This window comes from Oncorhynchus tshawytscha, linkage group LG02, assembly GCF_018296145.1.
Source record: "Oncorhynchus tshawytscha isolate Ot180627B linkage group LG02, Otsh_v2.0, whole genome shotgun sequence".
Classification (NCBI taxonomy): Eukaryota; Metazoa; Chordata; class Actinopteri; order Salmoniformes; family Salmonidae; genus Oncorhynchus; species Oncorhynchus tshawytscha.
The window spans coordinates 49,546,794-49,558,705 of NC_056430.1; positions in this window are offsets into that span (position 1 = coordinate 49,546,794).

Genomic DNA, 11,912 nt, shown 5'->3' on the forward strand with positions numbered 1-11,912 from the left:
GGCTCGACAGCAAGACAGATAAAAGGTCTTAGTCCATCTTTTGCTGCAAAGGATGATGTCAAAAGCGGGCAGGTGTAAATACTGATGGACATACATGAAAGTGCCATGGCCTCTTGGAGCTGTGGCTTTGAGAAGCCTGTATGTCTCCAATGTAGATTTTTACGTGTGCCTTACATTCTGAAACTAATTTCCATAACTTTTCCAGGCCAAAAAAAACAATAAACATTTGATGACCTTTCCAGGATTTTCATGACCATACCAACCCTGGATTTGACAACTTGAAACAGCGCATCGTGCTCATTCTCAAGGTGTGCATTCTTAATCTCGAACAGCCTCCTAGCCACTGTGTGTGAATCCGGGCCGGTGATAGGCTGCTTTGTTTTATAGAGGAGTCAGTACACAGTTCCCCCAAAAATAGAGCTACGCCCCAAGTTAAGCACTGGTTAGTGAAACATAGGATATGTTAAGTCCCAGAAAGCTGGACAGCTCTGAAATTAGAGCATTGATTGTGTCAGGTAAAATCACAGAGACAGTGGTAGACAATGGAGATGTCCGAGATCTACACCAATGATGAATTTGGCATTGACAATTATGGGGCTGCAGAACGGGTTGAGAATCTTTATACCAATGAAGATGGTATAACTTCTTTATATCAATTCTCATGACTCCAAAAACAAGGAAAATTATTTCACCCCGAAGAGCAGACCATGGGCTAAAAACCCAGGTACTGAGAGTTCAGAGAGGAGACTGCTGCAGTGTGTCTTGTACTTCTGTGTGTTCTCCTACTGACTGGGATCATAGGCCTCTGTGTGACTATAATGAAGTGATGGGCAGTTTTGAGGAGAACATCTTAGTTTATAAAACCAACTCCTCAACAGAAAGAGACCAGTTCCAGACCAGGTACAATGCCATGACTAAAGAGAGAGACCAACCCCAGGCATAGAGAGAATATCTCCAGGCAAAGCTCACTGTGCTAGAACAACATGTAAAATAGGGATGGGGGTATTACAAGTCCAGTTTGTACTTCATCTCTACAAAGAAGAAAACCTGGGAAGAGAGCAGACAGGACTGTCTGAGAAGAGGAGCAGACCTGGTGATCATAAACAGTAGAGAAGATCAGGTCTAGATTTGACCCTTCGCTAAGCCCTGTCCCAGAATTTTGGGCAACCAATTGCAACGCTCCAATAGATAGTTTATTTTTTTATTTTTTTATTTCACATTTATTTAACCAGGTAGGCAAGTTGAGAACAAGTTCTCATTTACAATTGCGACCTGGCCAAGATAAAGCAAAGCAGTTCGACACATACAACGACACAGAGTTACACATGGAGTAAAACAAACATACAGTCAATAATACAGTATAAACAAGTCTATATACGATGTGAGCAAATGAGGTGAGATAAGGGAGGTAAAGGCAAAGAAAGGCCATGGTGGCAAAGTAAATACAATATAGCAAGTAAAACACTGGAATGGTAGATTTGCAGTGGAAGAATGTGCAAAGTAGAAATAAAAATAATGGGGTGCAAAGGAGCAAAATAAATAAATAAATAAAATAAATACAGTAGGGAAAGTGGTAGTTGCTTGGGCTAAATTATAGGTGGGCTATGTACAGGTACAGTAATCTGTGAGCTGCTCTGACAGTTGGTGCTTAAAACTAGTGAGGGAGATAAGTGTTTCCAGTTTCAGAGATTTTTGTAGTTCGTTCCAGTCATTGACAGCAGAGAACTGGAAGGAGAGGCGGCCAAAGAAAGAATTGGTTTTGGGGGTGTCCAGAGAGATATACCTGCTAGAGCGCGTGCTACAGGCGGGTGATGCTATGGTGACCAGCGAGCTGAGATAATGGGGGACTTTACCTAGCAGGGTCTTGAAGATGACATGGAGCCAGTGGGTTTGGCGACGAGTATGAAGCCAGGGCCAGCCAACGAGAGCGTACAGGTTGCAATGGTGGGTAGTATATGGGGATTTGGTGACAAAACGGATTGCAATGTGATAGACTGCATCCAATTTGTTGAGTAGGGTATTGGAGGCTATTTTGTAAATGACATCGCCGAAGTCGAGGATTGGTTGGATGGTCAGTTTTACAAGGGTATGTTTGGCAGCATGAGTGAAGGATGCTTTGTTGTGAAATAGGAAGCCAATTCTAGATTTAACTTTGGATTGGAGATGTTTGATGTGGGTCTGGAAGGAGAGTTTACAGTCTAACCAGACACCTAGGTATTTGTAGTTGTCCACGTATTCTAAGTCAGAGCCGTCCAGAGTAGTGATGTTGGACAGGCGGGCAGGTGCAGGCAGCGATCGGTTGAAGAGCATGCATTTAGTTTTACTTGTATTTAAGAGCAATTGGAGGCCACAGAAGGAGAGTTGTATGGCATTGAAGCTTGCCTGGAGGGTTGTTAATACAGTGTCCAAAGAAGGGCCAGAAGTATACAGAATGGTGTCGTCAGCGTAGAGGTGGATCAGAGACTCACCAGCAGCAAGAGCGACATCATTGATGTATACAGAGAAGTAACGGTCATAAAGTCCAAAAACCTGGACAAGCTCACTTAAATCGCATGAAAGCCAGTGAGGGCAATGACAAAAAAACAGTTTTCTTTAAAAAATAAATGTTTAAATGGCTGAATAATTGAACAGTGCACCAGGAGTACTTGCTACTGTGATTCCTGAAATGCAGAGGCTCTTGGAGTATTTTTCAAATCTGAATTTATACTTTTGTTACATTGTTTGCTAGATCAACTGGTTAGCAAGCGCTCATTCTCATTGACTACCAAACGTTGCTAACGCTAGCTAGCTAGCCACTAAATCTAACTTGTTTTCTCAAAATGTGTTTGCTAGCTAATTTACCAGTTTAATGTACTAATTCCCAGCTGCTGTCGATCTCAGGATACAATGAGAGCACTAGTTAGTTCCAAAATAATTATAGCTTTGACTGCATGCTGACAGTGAATTCAGCGGCATTTTGTGGCTAGCTACATTAAAAACCTAATTTGACCAGTTTACCATACCCAATAGTTTCCTAATTATCAATGGGTAGTCTGTGTTTAATATCATTATTTATTAGAAACACAGTTTGAGATCATTGTGAGAGGATTTTGCCAGTGGTTGAATGGGAAATTAGGATTCCTGGGAAAATCTAACCAAGGGGGGAGAGGCTTAGTGAAGGGTCAATTGGGTGGATGGCACATCACTGACCAGAGCGTACTGGTGGAGAGGACAGCCTGATTGGGGCATGGAGGATTGTGCTGCACGATGGTCTGATGTTTCTACCCCAGAGGAGAGTTGGTATGCTGCAGTGTGCAAACAGATGGCACTTTTGAATATGTCATAAAATGGCCTACCTGTCACTGAACTGTAACCCAAATAATCCATTACAGCAAATTATGGCTCTGTCACGTTTATATACAATAATACTGTACCAATTTTTGTGTTTTTATTATACAATTATTATGAATTTCTGAAATAGTATGTCTTTGTTTTTACTGTATTCAACTCTTGGAAAGACATCCAAATAATCTTAATTTTCAATAAACAACTGTTTCATACACAAATTGAGTTTGGAAACTTGTCTCAGATTTTCTTTCTTCTCCTACATAAGTTATCTGGTAAGTAGTGGACATTTCCATTCTCAGCGTACCCTCTCTTTCCTACCCTCCCATGCAGTCAACTGACTTCAATTAGTTTTGACTGTACCATTCCGTAGCCCATGATCCTGCGCTCCATTGGTAATAGCCACACGTCTCTAAGCGGCCGGTCCTCCATTAGTGACACTGATTAACCCCAGAGTGTCTGTCCACACTTCAGCTGATGGGGCGGACAGGGGATGTCCTGGAATCAGGGCTGCCGGGCAGTGAGAGAGACCAGCAGCTTTGTTAAAATGTATGAGTTTTATCACATCTCATTGAGGCCACTTCATTGTCTGATTGAAACTGAGCTCTATAATAGTGCCATTGGATGAGATTTGGTATTTCCATTTTCACCGAGGTGTTGACCACCAGGCTGCCAATTTGGATAATAAAAAAATTGGCTTGCTCAAATGTGTTCCCTCCTCATAGCATACGGCTCAATTCTACTACAGAGAAGCAGAGAGGATAGCGTTTACACTGGTAGGGGAAAGAAAAGTGTTCTGAAGTGTCTTCGGGATGTTTTTGAAGCAAGAAAAATTGAGGTCTTGTTTTTTGCATATTGCAGAAATAATAAGCATGCGAATGTGCTAACAAACCTCAATGCAAGAGGATTTTATGAGATTTGATAGTTTGAAAGATCCAACTTTTGACACCAATATAGTGACACCAAGTCAGAGTATGTTATCAATCTTATGATCCATAACATTATAAAGGTTATAAAGGCTATCACGGTTAGCATATTACAAGCTCACAAGTTCTTGCCGCATATCTATTCATTTTGATCTATGAAGAATTTGTCTTCACGCACCAACAAGGCCAGGTGAGAGTTACAGTATCCATTTAAATATCTTGGCAGTTAAGTCCAAAAATAAGTGCTAGGACTGAGCTATGGAAACTTAATGAAATGCACACAAAAAAAGGTTTATCTTACAATGCATTTCTACAGTGTTCTGCACATGTTTAAACGGGTGGCTTTCGATCAACCAATTTTAATCTTCTTTAATGTTGTCAATTACATAATGCAGGAGAGATCTAATCACCCACCAATCTGGCTGCATTTACCAACAGAACCTCTGACATTATATTACCTGGACTGGCTGGTTTGTACTTATTTTCTGAGATGGAGCAGGGTGATGGAATTTCCTGAGCTATCCAATCAGAAGATTGAATGCCTTGGAGTCCTTGGGACAAACAAGTGCCAGTAATTGAGTTGGTTCCGTTCGAGGCAGTGGCAGTTTGGGTAGGAGGCTTACTTGTTCTCCCTCTATCTCCCATTCTCTTCCTCTCTTTCTCCCCTTCCCCTCCCTCCAGGGGTGGACTTAGTGATTTGGTGGCCCCAGGCAGAGGCCAGTCTGAGAAATGCGTATTGTATCCTAATAGAGCCTAAGGGCCCGGGGCTTGGTTTCTACGAAGCTACCCTTGTCGAGAACCAGGCTTCTCTAATACAGGTAAGCTTGGGGAAGTTCATGGGGGGAAAAATAGCTAAATAAGGGTGGCAAACCAGTGTAAATCAGTGACTCCTCGCTAAATGTCAAACCAATCAATTGCCTTGCTTGGGCGGAGCGCCTACAGTGCTCATCAGATTAGTGTAGTAGGTGCAACAGTGTGTGACGATTCTTTTTACAGTCTATGGTGAGAATAGCAGATTAAAACACCATCAAAAAATATTGATGTTGATAATGTCTATAGAGCACACCTCTGACAAAACAGAATTTAATTGAATTTTCTGCAATGTTGCAACCCTTACAAAAAAGTCCTAAGGAATCCTGCAGGAATTCAACCTCTTGTGAAGTTATTGTGCAGGTGTCCTCCTGCAGGACTCCTGGAGGAGTATGGCTTGTCCTGCAGAAACGTTGAATATTTCTGAAGAATATAGCAATTCCAGCAGGACCAAGTCAATTTCAGGTTGAGTCCTGCAGGACAAAAACCTGCAGGATTGTGATACTCGTACAGGATATGGCAATACCTGCAGGACCAAGTACACTCCTGCAGGAATCATGCAGGACCAAAACCTGCAGGATTTTGATATTCCTGCAGGATATGGCAATTTCAAGTTAACTACAGGATGTGAGATACGGTATGTTGTGAAAACAGAAATAAGATACTTTTGAAATGTAGTGCAATACCAGACATTTTAACTCAGCAGATGAGAAATGTAATAAATGACAATGTCCACATGCAATAAATATAGAGTATGCTATTTTTATTCGATAGATACCAACACAATTGATAATGGTTTCAATAGGCACACAGTTCAGTCAATGTAATTAATGTCAATGTAATAATGCATTGGTCATGCTGCCAGAAGCACCTTCATTCATACATTTTCTGAATAAATATATACGATGTAAAATAAAGTTGTTTCCAGTTAAGTTAAGCGGGTCAACCCTTTCTCATACAATCTCCAATTTGTTGGGCTATAAAAGCATAGCCCACTTCACTGCCAATGTCAGCAAAAGACCTGACCATCCCCACTGACATGATAGGTGATGACTACATGGTTTACTCGTTTCGATAAGGTGCTTTCTGTTTTGGAAAGAATGCAATTCATATTAAAGATAGTTCTGTAGTTCTCCAAGGAGAAAAGCCTCCCTTGATGTAGGGTTCTGTGCAACAGGATACCCTAGTAAAAATACAGTCTTCTTTTTTAACATTTGTTGTCGAGTTTGTAGCCCCTTAACATATCTTCAACAAACCTTTTGCTAGCTTGGTTTGATTCTGTGCTGAATGTAATAGTGAGTAGTGTCGGGATGTGTTGGTAGATGGTGAACATTTCCAGTATTTGTACACCTTGAGTGCCATCGAAGAGTTTACCAAGTCTCCCATTACTACTTTCAAAGACGAATGCACTTTGAGCACAAAAGGTCCCCAGTTTCTGACAGAGGTACAGTGCCTTGCAAAGGTATTCATCCCCACTGACGCTTTTCCTAATTTGTTTAATTATAACCTGTAATTTAAATGGATTTTTATTTGGATTTCATGTGATGGAAAAACACAAAATAGTTCAAATTGGTGAAGTGGAATGAAAGAGAAAAATTAAAAGGAAAAGTGGTGCGTGCATATGTATTCACCAAATATCTCGGACAAGGCAAGAAGGACATTAATCAGAGGCAACAATGAGACAAAAGATAACCCTGAAGGAGCTGCAAAGCTCCACAGCGGGGATTGGAGTATCTGTCCATAGGACCACTTTAAACCGTACACTCCACAACTGGCATCTTTATGGAAGAGTGGGCAGAAAAAAAGCCATTGCTTAAAGAAAAAAATAAGCAAACACGTTTGGTGTTCACCAAAAGGCATGTGGGAGACTCCCCAAACATATGGAAGAAGGTACTCTGGTCAGATGAGACTAAAATGTAGATTTTTGGCCATCAAGGAAAACACTAAGTCTGGCACAAACCCAACACCTCTCATCACCCCAAGGACACCAACCCCAGTAAAGCATGGTGGTGGCAGCAGGATGTTTTTCATCAGCAGGGACTGGGAAACTGGTCAGAATTGAAGGAATGATGGATGGCGCTAAATACAGGGAAATTCTTGATGGAAACCTGTTTCAGTCTTCCAGAGATTTGAGACCGGGACAGAGGTTCACCTTCCAACAGGACAATGACCCTAAGCATACTGCTAAAGCAACACTCGAGTGGTTTAAGGGGAAACATTTAAATGTCTTGGAATGGCCTAGTCAAAGCCCAGACCTCAATCCAATTGAGAATCTGTGGTATGACTTAAAGATTGCTGTACACCAACGGAACCCATCCGACTTGAAGGAGCTGGAGCTGTTTTGCATTGAAGAATGGGCACAAATCCCAGTGGCTAGATGTGCCAAGCTTATAGAGACATACCCCAAGAGACTTGCAGCTGCAATTGCTGAAAAAGGTGGCTCTACGAAGGATTGACTTTGGGCGGGGGGTGTAAATAGTAATGCACCTCAAGTTTTCTGTTTTGTTTTATCTCTTCTTCTTTATTTGTTTCACAATAAAAAATATTTTCTATCTGTAAATCAAATTATACAAAACCCCCAAACATCTATTTTAATTGAAAGGAAACAAAAGAGGAAAAATGCCAAGGGGGGTAAATACTTTTGCAAGCCACTGTAGTAAACTGTGCACACGTACATTTGTGGGTTTCCTTCTCAACTGGCATGTCAAACCCTCACCCTCACCCTCAAGTGAAAAACACACATCCAGAGAGGGCTGAAGGAAATAATTAATTCTGGGCTCTTTGGCCCAAACCACAGCCCCACAAGAATGATGTTCTTCACTCTTAGGTTTGGGGGAAGTTCATTAACTGTGACTTGTAGGGGGCAGATGTGAAAGGGAGAGGACTTGAATATTGGAAAGCCAACCACATTCCATGAGAGTGAATGGTTAATTACATCAGTGTAATTAAGGGCATCTATTGACTTATATAGTGCACCATCATAAATGTCATCTATACTATCTGGACTGCTCTTGGACCTAGAATAATTATATTCTAATGCTTCACAGAATTTGGTGTCTGATAACTTTTCCTCAAGTTGCTTTTAAACTGACAATTTCATGAACACTGATGCACCCATGACAAGAGATGGCATATCCCCACATGGGATAACCACATGATGTGCAATGATCTGGTACTTCACCGCCAAAGAAATCCTGGCAAGTTGGACAAATACATTGCCTTTCAAAAGTGTCATTACAGTCAAAATACTTCATAAACCTGTAGACTGTTGGGAACGCCGTTTTTTCCCCTCCGGACAATGGAGATTTATAATGTCCAATAAATCACTGAGAGAGAGCTCAGCTCAGCCCCTTTTTTAAAAATTATCACCTAATATTACATACCCAAATCTAACTGCCTGTAGCGCAGGCCCTGATGCAAGGATATGCATATTATTGGTACCATTTGAAAGGAAACACTTTAAAGTTTGTGGAAATGGGAATGGAATGTAGGAGAATATAACACATTAGATCTGGTAAAAGATAATACAAAGTGGAAAAAATATATATATATTTTTTTTTGCACCATCATCTTTGAAATGCAAGAGAAATGCCAAAATGTATTATTCCAGCCCAGGTGCAATTGATATGTTGGGCAATCGATGGCAGCAGTGCATGTGCAAAGTTTTAGACATCCAATGAACCATTGCATTTCTGTTCAAAATGTTGTATCAAGACTGCGCAAATGTGCCAAATGTGTTTATTAATAACTTTTCATGTTGAAAACTGTGCACTCTCCTCAAACAATAGCATGATATTCTTTCACTGAAATAGCCACCGTAAATTGGACCATGCAGTTTAAGCTTTCTGCTAATGTCAGATATGTCTATGTCCTGGGAAATGTTCTTGTTTACTTACAAGCTCATGCTAATCGCATTAGCCTACATTAGTGCAACCGTCCCGCAGGGGATCCACCAATCCTGAATAAGTTTAACACTATTTTGGTTACTACGTGATTCCATATGTGTTATTTCATAATTTTGATTTCTTCACTATTATTCAACAATGTGGAAAATAGTAGAAAATAAAGTTAAACCCTTGCATGTGTGGGTGTGTCCAAACTTTTGATTGGTACTGTACATATATACTTATCAGGAATTTCCACATTTATCAGGAATACCCATAATGACAAATTGAAAACAGATTTTAAGAATTGTTTGGAAATGTATTGAAAATAAAAAAAAAGAAATATGCTATGAGTCTCAAAATTGAGCTCAGGTGCATCCTGTTTCCATTGATCATCCTTGAGATGTTTCTGCAACTTGACTGGAGTCCACCTGTGGTAAATTCAATTGATAGGACATGATTTGGAAAGGTCCCACAGTTGACAGTGCATGTCATAACATAAATCAAGCCATGAGGTGGAGAAGGAATTGTCGGTAGAGCTCTGAAACAGGATTGTGTCGAGTCACAGATATGGGGAAGGGTACAAAAAAATGTCTGCAGCATTGAAGATCCCCAAGAACACAGTGGCCTCCATCATTCTTAAATAGAAGAAGTTTGGAACCACCGACTCATCCTAGAGCTGGCCGCCTGGACAAACTGACCAATCGGTGGAGAAGGGTCTTGGTCAGCAAGGTGACCAAGACCACAATGGTCACTCTGACAGAGCTCCAGAGTTCCTCTGTGGAGATAGGAGAACCTTCCAGATGGTCAACCATCTCTGCATCACTCCACCAATCAGGCATTTAGGGTAGAGTGGCCAGACGGAAGCCACTCCTCAGTAAAAAGCATAGGACAGCCTGTTTCGAGTAAAGTACAGAGAGGTCCATGATGAAAATCTGCTCCAGAGCGCTCAGGACCTCCAACAGTACAACGACCCTATGCACACAGCTAAGACAACGCAGGAGTGGCTTCGGGACAAATCTTTGAATGTCCTTGAGTGGCCCAGCCAGAGCCCAGACTTGAACTTGATCAAACGTCTCTGGAGAGACCTGAAAATAGCTGTGTAGCAACGCCCCCATCCAACCTGACAGCGCTAGAGAGGATCTGCAGAGAAGAATGGGAGAAACTCCCCAAATAGTGTCGTAAGCTTGTTGTGTCATACCCAAGAAGACTCTAGGTTCTAATTGCTGCCAAAGATGCATCAACAAAGTACTGAGTAAATGGTCTGAATACGAATCTGAATGTGATATTTCAGTTTTGGATTTGTAATAAATTTACTTATTTTCCACCATAATTTGCAAATAAATTCAATAAAAATCCTACAATGTGATTCTCTGGATTTTTTTTCTCATTTTGTCTGTCATAGTTGAAGTGTACCTAGTTGAAGTGTACCTATGTTGAAACTTACAGGCCTCTAATCTTTTTAAGTGGGAGAACTTGCACAATTGGTCGCTGACTAAATACTTTTTTGCCCCACAGTATATATATATATGGGAAACATTGCCGAAATAACTGACCTTTCAGGTTCTGTGTTGTGACAGACAGAGAAAAAAACATCACCTATCTATCTAGGCTCTGTTGATGTTCCCTCTTGAGCCTATAGGGAAGAAGGGTAATATTGTTTTTAGAATAAAATGGTGGAGAATAAGTATATTTTTGAAATCCCCACTAGCTAGCTAGCTAATTTGTATTTTCAGTTAATATTCCGACTTTTAGCTAATGTAGCTAGCTACTTAGCTATCCTGCTTTGTCATGGCTGTGCTAGCTGTTTTTGGTTCAGGAGTGTCCTTTTCATTTATGTCCGCTTACAGCGTGTGTACCGTTGTTGTACATTTAGGAGTGTTTTACGCCTGTGTTCGGCGTTACCCTCTTTTGTTCGTTGTTGTTGGTCTGGAATAAATGGTTTTCCGAATCCTCTGCTCTCTGCGCCTGACTCCACACCCATCACTCTTCTAAGCCTGACACAAACAATAGCATGGTATTATTTCACTGTAATAGCTACTGTAAATTGGACAGTGCAGTTAGATTAACAAGAATTTAAGCTTTCTGCCAATATCAGATATGTCTGTGTCCTGGGAACTGTTCTTGTTGCTTATAACCTAATGCTAATTGCATTAGCCTACATTAGCTCAATCGTCCCGTGGAAGGGACACTGATCCCAAATAAGTTTTTTAATGATGTGATGCTTTAGGCAATTTAGGCCAGTGCCCCCCTTATCTCTCTCTGTAAGCATACATCTACATTTTTCTCCAAGAATCCTCACATCTAGATACTTTCCAAGAGGGGAGCAATGTGTGATTTCTTTATTGTTGGTAATGGGATGTGCACAATATAGTATATATTATGTTGCGTGAACAAAGAAGGCAAGAGTTTTATTGCATGTGCATTGACTTGGCTAATGATGGGAACAGAATAGGAGTGGAATGGGTCATGTGACGGCCTACACAAACCTCGTAGAAAATGTCAGTTTCCATCGTTGCCATGGCTATACTCGCCGATAGCAGATGCATCTAAGCAGGAAAAGCAAACAACTGAGGAATGGGGGTCTTCTGCCTTTTCTTCCCCTCCTCTCACAGTGACTCTTGCATTGTCACCCTATATTCTTCTCTTCTCTTTCACTGTCAATCTCTCTCTCTACTCCACCAACCCTCTCTTTCTATCTACCACTCTTTCAACTTTCCCATCTTATGTGTTCTCTCAAGGATGGCTGCTTTGCCAATCATGACCTGTTTGCATATTGCTGCTGCGTCGTCCTCTGACTGATCGACAGTGACAACCAGAGCGGGCTCTGCCAGCCAGTGCTCATAAACTTCAAATGACACACTTGAAAAAGGCATTTTCTGCCTCTCTGACTAGCCTTGTTGCTAACTAATTTGCTAAATTGAGATAAGACCGTTCCTAAAGGGGCATAACATTTTATTAAATTCAA